An 8,829-nucleotide genomic window follows, 5' to 3' on the forward strand; every position below is an offset into this window, starting at 1 on the left:
GGCAGAGAGGTTCTAGGCGCTTCAGTCCGGAACCGCGCGACTGCTACGGTCGCAGGTTCGAATCGTGCCTCGGGCATGGATGTGTGTGATGTCCTTAGGTTAGTTAGGTTTAAGTAGTTCCTAAGTTCTAGGGGACTGATGACCTCAGACGTTAAGTCCCATAGTGCTCAGAGCCATTTGAACCATTTTCTTCTACTGATTGTTTTCGTGTTTGCCTCATTATACCGCCGCGTTAAGGGAAGCCCCAACAATGATCGCTGTGCTGACAGCCTGTGGTGGTCCAAACGTCGCCGCACTGCCAGTTTGGGGACTTGCCTTGCTGCAAACTTGTCCATTTCCCTATTCAAGGGGCCTACCGCTGGTGGCCGAGTGGTTCTAGGCGCTTCAGTGCGGAACTGCGCGACTGCTACGATCACAGGTTCGAATCCTGCCTCGGGCATGGATGTGTGTGATGTGCTTAGGTTAGTTAGGTTTAAGTAGTTCTAAGTTCTAGGGGACTGATGATCTCAGATGTTAAGTCCCATAGTGCTCAGAGCCATTTGAACCATTTTGTGGTGGACCGGGATTCGAACCCGGGTCTCCAGCTTACTAGGCAGATGCACTCACCACTACGCCATCCCGACACAGTGATGATCGCAACTGCACGGACTACCCTATCACGCCTCCCATCTGACCCAAATTCTCAGTTATCCAAACACTGATGTGGTGCCCCTTGCACATTATCCTCATTGCTCGCGGCATTTCGCCGATTCCCTTAAGTGTTCGAGGTTGGTGTGCGTCCTTGTTCTCGCCTTGATTATACAGTATATCGCGTCCATTCTTTCGGAAATGTCTTTCAGCCTGGAATCATATTGACTGGAGTAGACTTATCTTCAGTGATGAGTCCCGCTTCGAACTGAGCCCCGGTTACTAGCGAAGACGTGTCTGGAGACGCCCTGGACGGCGGTGAGATTCCAGTCTGACGTCACCCTTCATAGGGCCCAACAACCGGAAGTGATGTTCTGCAGTGCTATTTCGTTTCAAAGCAGGATACCTGTGACAGTTATCAGCAGTACCCTTACAGCACAGCGGTACGTCGACGATATCCTACGCTCCTTTTTTCTTTTCATGGCAAGCCATCCTGGGCTTACATTTCAGCAACATAATGCCCGTCCGCACAGGGCGTGGATTTCTACTGCTTGTTTTCGTGTTTGCCACACTATACTGCCGCGTTAAGGGAAACCCCAACAATGATCGCTGTGCTGACAGCCTTTGGTGGTCCAAACGGCGCCGCACTGCCAATTTGGAGACTTGCCTTGCTGCAAACTTGTCCATTTCCCTATTCATGGGGCCGGCCGTTGGTGGCCGAGTGGTTCTAGGCGCTTCAGTGCGGAACTGCGCGACTGCTATGGTCGCAGGTTCGAATCCTACCTCGGGCATGGATGTGTGTGATGTGCTTAGGTTAGTTAGGTTTAAGTAGTTCTAAGTTCTAGGGGACTGATGACCTCAGATGTTAAGTCCCATAGTGCTCAGAGCCATTTGAGCCTATTCTAGGTATGTGTCGTGGCTGTACGATTCTACACGGCATAGTGAACAATGTCTGTCCACTTGGGCGCTAGTTACTTAGCACCTCTGAGACGTTGCATGTCGTCGAGTATGGCCTTTCGAATCCACTGATTCAGCGGCCCCTGCCGATCCGTTTTATGCAATCCGCACTAAGTCTCTATCTGGAGCGCTATTCACACAGGCGATAGCCACGTAATCAGTATAAGTTCCCTCTCAGAGCTTTGGGCGACCAATTCTGCCATACTTATCCAAGTGCCTCAATTTTTTCTTTGTGTAGTTAATGGTGAAGTCATACAGGTTTTGATGTCACTGTAAGTTTATTCCATTTATAGTACTTAATCTACCATAAATGGTTCAGAAATGTTGCCTTGTAAAGTGTGGTTCACCATTGGAGCCGGCCGGAGTGGCCGAGCGGCTCTAGGCGCTTCAGTCTGGAACCACGCGACCGCTACGGTCGCAGAGTCGAATCCTGCCTCGGGCATGGATGTGTGCGATGCCCTTAGGTTAGTTAGGTTTAAGTAGTTCTAAGTTCTAGGGGACTGATGACCTCAGAAGTTAAGTCCCATAGTGCTCAGAGCCATTTGAACCATTTTTTTCACCATTGGAAACAAGGAAATTAATAGGAGATATCAAAATGGGAACTATAGAAGTAATAACTTTCACGTATATAAGCCAATGAAAACATTCTATATGACTCGCCACAATCTTTCTTTGTGTAGTTAGTTGCGAAGTCATACAGGTTTTGATGTCACTTAAGTTTATTCCTTTTATAGTACTTAATCTACCATAAATGGCTGAGAAACGTTGCCTTGTAAAGTGTGTTTCACCATTGGAAAGAACGAAATTAACAGGAGATATCAAAATGAGAAATATGGAAGTAATAACTTTCCCGTATATAACCAAATGAAAAGGTTAATATACGACACGTCACAAAGCCAGAGCGAACTGGTCAACAACATTGCTCTGTCATGTGGGTTTGCATAAAACGACGTTGGCATGGGCAACTCAGTCATCTCGTATATTTATCTCTTTATTGGGTTATATACCGCACAGTTATTACTTCCACGCTTCCCATTTTGATATCTGTCTTAATTTCGTTGTTTCTAATGGCGAAACACGTTTTATAAGGCAACGTTTATGTACCATTGACAAAAGATTAAGTGCTGTAAACGGAACAAACTTACATCCAAAACCTGTATGGCTACACCGGTAATTACACAGAGAATGATTGGAGGTGCTTGGATAAGTGCGGCAGAAGTAAGGTATATCTAGGTTCAGCCCTCACTTACATTTTTCACAGTACGATTGCGTTTGTTAACTGTCGCCCAAAGCTCTGAGAGGGAACTTATACCGATTACGTATTCGTCGCCCGTTTTGGATACGGTTCCTGATACATCCGTAGTGCAGGTTGCATAAAACGTCTCTGGGGGGAAGCTTAATGACCCTGTATAAACATGAGACTCGTAGGATCTCGACCAAGAACGATGAACTGCTTTCTCGATAGGTCGTTGTTGAGTTCCAAAACGAGCTTGTGGGAGTGTCTCCTTCTTGCATGAGGTAAAACATGATCTTCTCATGATGAATTCTTCTCTGGTTATCATCCGAGTGGTGGCGTCGTCTTGTCGCAACGTTTCGATGAGTTTCTTCGCCAGAAGATGATGGGTACGAAACTCATCGAAACGACGCGACAAGAAGACGCCACCACTCGGCTGATAAGCCGAGAGGAATTCATCATTGGAATACGCCGAGAAAGACTGCATTCGCATATGAGCTTCTCATTAATTTGTAAGCAATTTCTAAAAGGAAACCAGCTACATTATCTTTCCTTATGCACAGAATCTATATGGCGTGACTCCTATCCACTTCGTGTGGTTGCGCTGAAGTGATAATCCTGTGCGTATACAACGGTCAGCCAGAACATTACGACCAGCTACCTAATAGCCGGTATGTCCACCTTTGGCACGGATAACAGCGGCGACAGGTCGTGGCATGGAAACAATGAGGCCTTGGTCGATCGCTAGAGGGAGCTGGCACCATATCTGCACACGCAAGTCACCTAACTCCCGGGGGGCGACGAGCTCTGACACTATGTTCAGTCACCTCCCAGTGGTTTCAGATCGGGCGAGTTGGGGGTCCATCACATCAATTGGAATTCTCCACTGTCTTCCTCAAACCACTCCTCATCCTTTTGGCGCATTGTTGACAAGTGCCACTGCCCTCGGGAAACATGATAGTCATGAAGAGGTGTACGTTCAAAAAAATGGTTCAAATGGCTCTGAGCACTATGGGACTTAACATCTGTGGTCATCAGTCCCCTAGAACTTAGAACTACTTAAACCTACCTAACCTAAGGACATCACATACATCCATGCCCGAGGCAGGATTCGAACCTGCAACCGTAGCGGTCGCGCGGTTCCAGACTGAAGCGCCTAGAACCGCTCAGCCACAGAGGTGTACGTATCGGCAACTAGTGTACGATACTCCTTGGCCATCAGGGTGTCTTGCACGTAAATGTTCCCCAGAGCATAATGGAGCTGGAACCAGCAGTATAACTGTCAGGAGGCTGTTCCCATCGGCATGATGGAAAAGGTATCGGGATTCACCAGACCATGCAACGCTCTGCTACTGCACCGATGCCCAGTGTCTATGGTCACGTGGCCATTTCAGTCGTAGTTGCCGATGCCGTGGTGTTGATATTGGCACATGCACGTGTCGTCGGCCGCGGATACCCATCTTAGGAATGTTCAGTGCACTGTGTGTTCTGGCACAGTTGTACACTAGCCGGCCCGGGTGGCCAGCGGTTCTAGGCGCTACAGTCTGGAACCTGCGACCGCTACGGTCGCAGGTTCGAATCCTGCCTCGGGCATGGATGTCTGTGATGTCCTTCGGTTAGTTAGGTTTAAAATAGTTCTAAGTTCTAGAGGACTGATGACCTTAGAAGTTAAGTCCCATAGTGATCAGAGCCACACTTGTACTCTGCCCAGCATTAAAGTGTGATGTTATTTACGCCACAGTTCGCAGCCTGTCCTGTTTTACCAATCTACCCAGCCAACGACGTCGAACATATGTAATGAGGGGTGGCGCCAAACCCCACGATGTACTGATGTTTTCCCATTGGTTTCACCATGTGCTGAAGACACTCGCCACAAAATCCGAAAAGTCGTGCAGTTACCGAAATTCTCAAGCCTCTGGGCCATCAGAATCTGCCCTCGGTGAAAGATAAACCATGCGCCTTCCGCATTCTACACACGGACAGCCAGCACGCTCACTGCTACTACATGCACCGTGCGCGCCGTCTAATTCCTCATCAGGCGACGTTGCTAGCGCCTAGACGGTTTTATATCGATAGTAGATCCATGGTCATAATGTTCTGGCTGATCAGTGTAGAAGCATGTAGCAGACTTTGTAGCAATTCGTTCGTCGCATGCCGCCTTCTTGGTGCTGCAGTTTCAGCGGATGCGGGAGCCTGCACCTGTCTCGGATTTCGATACCACGGGCTAACGATACGGAAACATTTCGTGATGAACACGCCACAGAATCGATCACAGCGCCTTGCAAGTTCACGCAGGGCTGGCAAGGCGTTTGCAACAGTTAATTAATTACACCTTCTGGCTACTTCTCTACGTAGTCGTCAGTCCCACTGACAATGGGAGGCCGCCAATTGTGAAATTCAGATTCGATTCATACTGCGCATAATAAAAGCTCATGGCCAGAGGTGTAATGTGGCAAAGCACCAAGATGCACTTCTCAGCCGTTGTCGAGAAAATCGACAGTTAAAAGAAACCGTTGCGGTGAAATACTCTCGACGATGAGTAGTTTTCTATAGAGTCGTGGCGCAGCGGTAAGCGCACGGGTTCGTAATCCGAAGGGCGCCGGATCGAATCTCGCGCCATGCAATTTTTTTTAATTATTAGTTTTTTGTAGTTCAATATATATATATATATATATATATATATATATATATATATATATATGTGTATATTAATGAATTGCTTATGCATGTTGGTGAAGGCGGATCGCTCTCCAATTGTACCGCCTCCATTTTTCCGTTTTTTTTAACAGGGTGTACCAAAGCTCTCCCGTCCGCACTGTTTTTCGACAATGTTATAAGTTGCGCTAGGGACCGCATCTACCTTCTTTCGAAGTTAGCAGGCAACTACGCTGTTATGTGGCGGCTGGTTTCGGCCCATTCAACATCTGTCATTCAAGTGTAACGAGCGAGTAACGGAGTTTATATTTCATACCTGCCACAGCAAATTTGTGTTCGTGGGGTCTCTATTCTAATTCGAACGTTTGACTTACGCTATACGTATTCGTTTCGGAATATCGTTTCTACGTCTTCCGTTAACTATGCGTGGTTAACATTATGAAGACAATTAATAACATTTGTGAAATACAACTTTGTTTGCGGAAAACATGATGATGTTCGAAGTCGCCAGTTTTTCCACGACAAACGACTTTCAACAACTTATTATATGGATAATTGTTGCAACTGATTGCCGGGAATTATATATATATATATATATATATATATATATATATATATATATGAATTATAAAAAACAAATACTAAAAAAGAAGTTGCCTAGCGCGAGCTTCGATCCGGTGACCTTCGGATTACAAACCAGAGCGCTTACCGCTGCGCCACGACGCTGTAGAAAATTATTTATCTTACAGAGTATTTCACTGCAACGGTTTCTTTTAACTGTCGATTTTCTCGACAACGGCTGAGAAGTGCATCTTGGTGCTTTGCCACATTACACCTCTGGCCATGAGCTTTTGTTATGCGCAGTATGAATCGAATCTGAATTTCGCAATTGGCGGCCTCCCCTTGTGAGACAATGCCTTTGTCATAGATGGCAGGTGCCTTTGCTTCCTACCAATTCTATACATTGATCTGCAGCTTGTTGTCTGTGCCAGAATGTTTTCATAGGCAGCAGTACATGTGGGTAGAGACAAAAATCAGAGCGAGTCAGTTCTGGGCTTTAGGGTGGGTGATCAGACATTTCCCATCGAAAATGGTACAGGAGTGCTTTCACTGCCCGTGCTGTGTGCGGCCAAGAATGGCAATGAAAGAGGAAATGCTTAACAGGTACGTTATGTGCAGTTGCATGAAATCAGGCGAAACCTCGCAACGGCCACCCATATTGGCGGGAGACACTAAGTGGTTCAAATGGCTCTGAGCACTATGGGACTCCACTTCTGAGGTCATTAGTCCCCTAGAACTTAGAACCAGTTAAACCTAACTAACCTAAGGACATCCCACACATCCATGCCCGAGGCAGGATTCGAACCTGCGACCGTAGCGGTCTCGCGGTTCCAGACTGCAGCGCCTAGAACCGCACGGCCACTTCTGCCGGCGGGAGACACTACTTTCTAAGCATCTGTACTAGCTCTTTGTGCGCTCAGAATAAAAGAGCGACGTGACGCAATCGACGGGCTACCTACAAACAACGATGAATACGTCTATGCAAAGTTTCATCGGATTTTCATTGTGGTAGCCATTTCACGATCGATCTGACCTTATGTGCGTAGACTTGACCGTTGAAAACCATTTTCCGTTAAACGAGGCTCTTCAAGGAAAAAGCAAGGTTATAGTAAAAAAATTATAATATCGCATTTTGGCCGGAATGTCCCAGTCGGGTTCCGCCGCCAAATGCAAGTCTTATTTCAGTCAGCGCCACATTGGGCGACTTGCGGCCGATGATGAAATGATGATGAGGACAACACCCAGTCTCTGAGCGGGGAAAATCCCCATTCCGGCTGGGAATCGAACCCGGGTCCACAGCATGGGAGGGAAGCACGTTACCACCCAGCTAAGCACGCGGACAACAAATTTAGTACCTCGGTTCTTGGAGTGATTCAGGAAAGATAACACACACACAAACACACAGGCACACACACACACACACACACACACACACACGCAGTCTTCAAGAAGGGTCGTCGAGCAGATGCGCAAATCTATAGACCTATATCTCTGACGTCGATCTGTTGTAGAATTTTAGAACATGTTTTTTGCTCGAGTATCATGTCGTTTTTGGAAACCCAGAATCTACTATGTAGGAATCAACATGGATTCCGGAAACAGCGATCGTGTGAGACCCAACTCGCTTTATTTGTTCAGGAGACCCAGAAAATATTAGATACAGGCTCCCAGGTAGATGCTATTTTTCTTGACTTCCGGAAGGCGTTCGATACAGTTCCGCACTGTCGCCTGATAAACAAAGTAAGAGCCTACGGAATATCAGACCAGCTGTGTGGCTGGATTGAAGAGTTTTTAGCAAACAGAACACAGCATGTTGTTATCAATGGAGAGACGTCTACAGACGTTAAAGTAACCTCTGGCGTGCCACAGGGGAGTGTTATGGGACCATTGCTTTTCACAATATATATAAATGACCGAGTAGATAGTGTCGGAAGTCCCATGCGGCTTTTCGCGGATGATGCTGTAGTATACAGAGAAGTTGCAGCATTAGAAAATTGTAGCGAAATGCAGGAAGATCTGCAGCGGATAGGCACTTGGTGCAGGGAGTGGCAACTGACCCTTAACATAGACAAATGTAATGTATTGCGAATACATAGAAAGAAGGATCCTTTATTGTATGATTATATGATAGCGGAACAAACACTGGTAGCAGTTACTTCTGTAAAATATCTGGGAATATGCGTGCGGAACGATTTGAAGTGGAATGATCATATAAAATTAATTGTTGGTAAGGCGGGTACCAGGTTGAGATTCATTGGGAGAGTCCTTAGAAAATGTAGTCCATCAACAAAGGAGGTGGCTTACAAAACACTCGTTCGACCTATATTTGAGTATTGCTCATCAGTGTGGGATCCGTACCAGGTCGGGTTGACGGAGGAGATAGAGAAGATCCAAAGAAGAGCGGCGCGTTTCGTCACAGGGTTATTTCGTAACCGTGATAGCGTTACGGAGATGTTTAACAAACTCAAGTGGCAGACTCTGCAAGAGAGGCGCTCTGCATCGCGGTGTAGCTTGCTCGCCAGGTTTCGAGAGGGTGCGTTTCTGGATGAGGTATCGAATATATTGCTTCCCCCTATTTATACCTCCCGAGGAGATCACGAATGTAAAATTAGAGAGATTAGATCGCGCATGGAGGCTTTCAGACAGTCGTTCTTCCCGCGAACCATACGCGACTGGAACAGGAAAGGGAGGTAATGACAGTGGCACGTAAAGTGCCCTCCGCCACACACCGTTGGGTGGCTTGCGGAGTATAAATGTAGATGTAGATGTAGACGCAAACACGCACACACACACAC

At 46.8% G+C, this 8,829-nt stretch overlaps 1 non-coding gene across 1 annotated transcript; it reads right to left on the reverse strand.

Annotated features, from left to right (window-relative positions):
- Positions 1 to 550: 550 nt before the first annotated feature.
- On the reverse strand, positions 551 to 625 carry Trnat-agu. Its single transcript has one exon. It is a non-coding gene; the product is annotated as a tRNA-Thr (tRNA).
- Between the last annotated feature and the right edge of the window lie 8,204 nt (positions 626 to 8,829).

The sequence above is a fragment of the Schistocerca americana genome, chromosome 2 (genome assembly GCF_021461395.2).
Source record: "Schistocerca americana isolate TAMUIC-IGC-003095 chromosome 2, iqSchAmer2.1, whole genome shotgun sequence".
Lineage (NCBI taxonomy): Eukaryota > Metazoa > Arthropoda > Insecta > Orthoptera > Acrididae > Schistocerca > Schistocerca americana.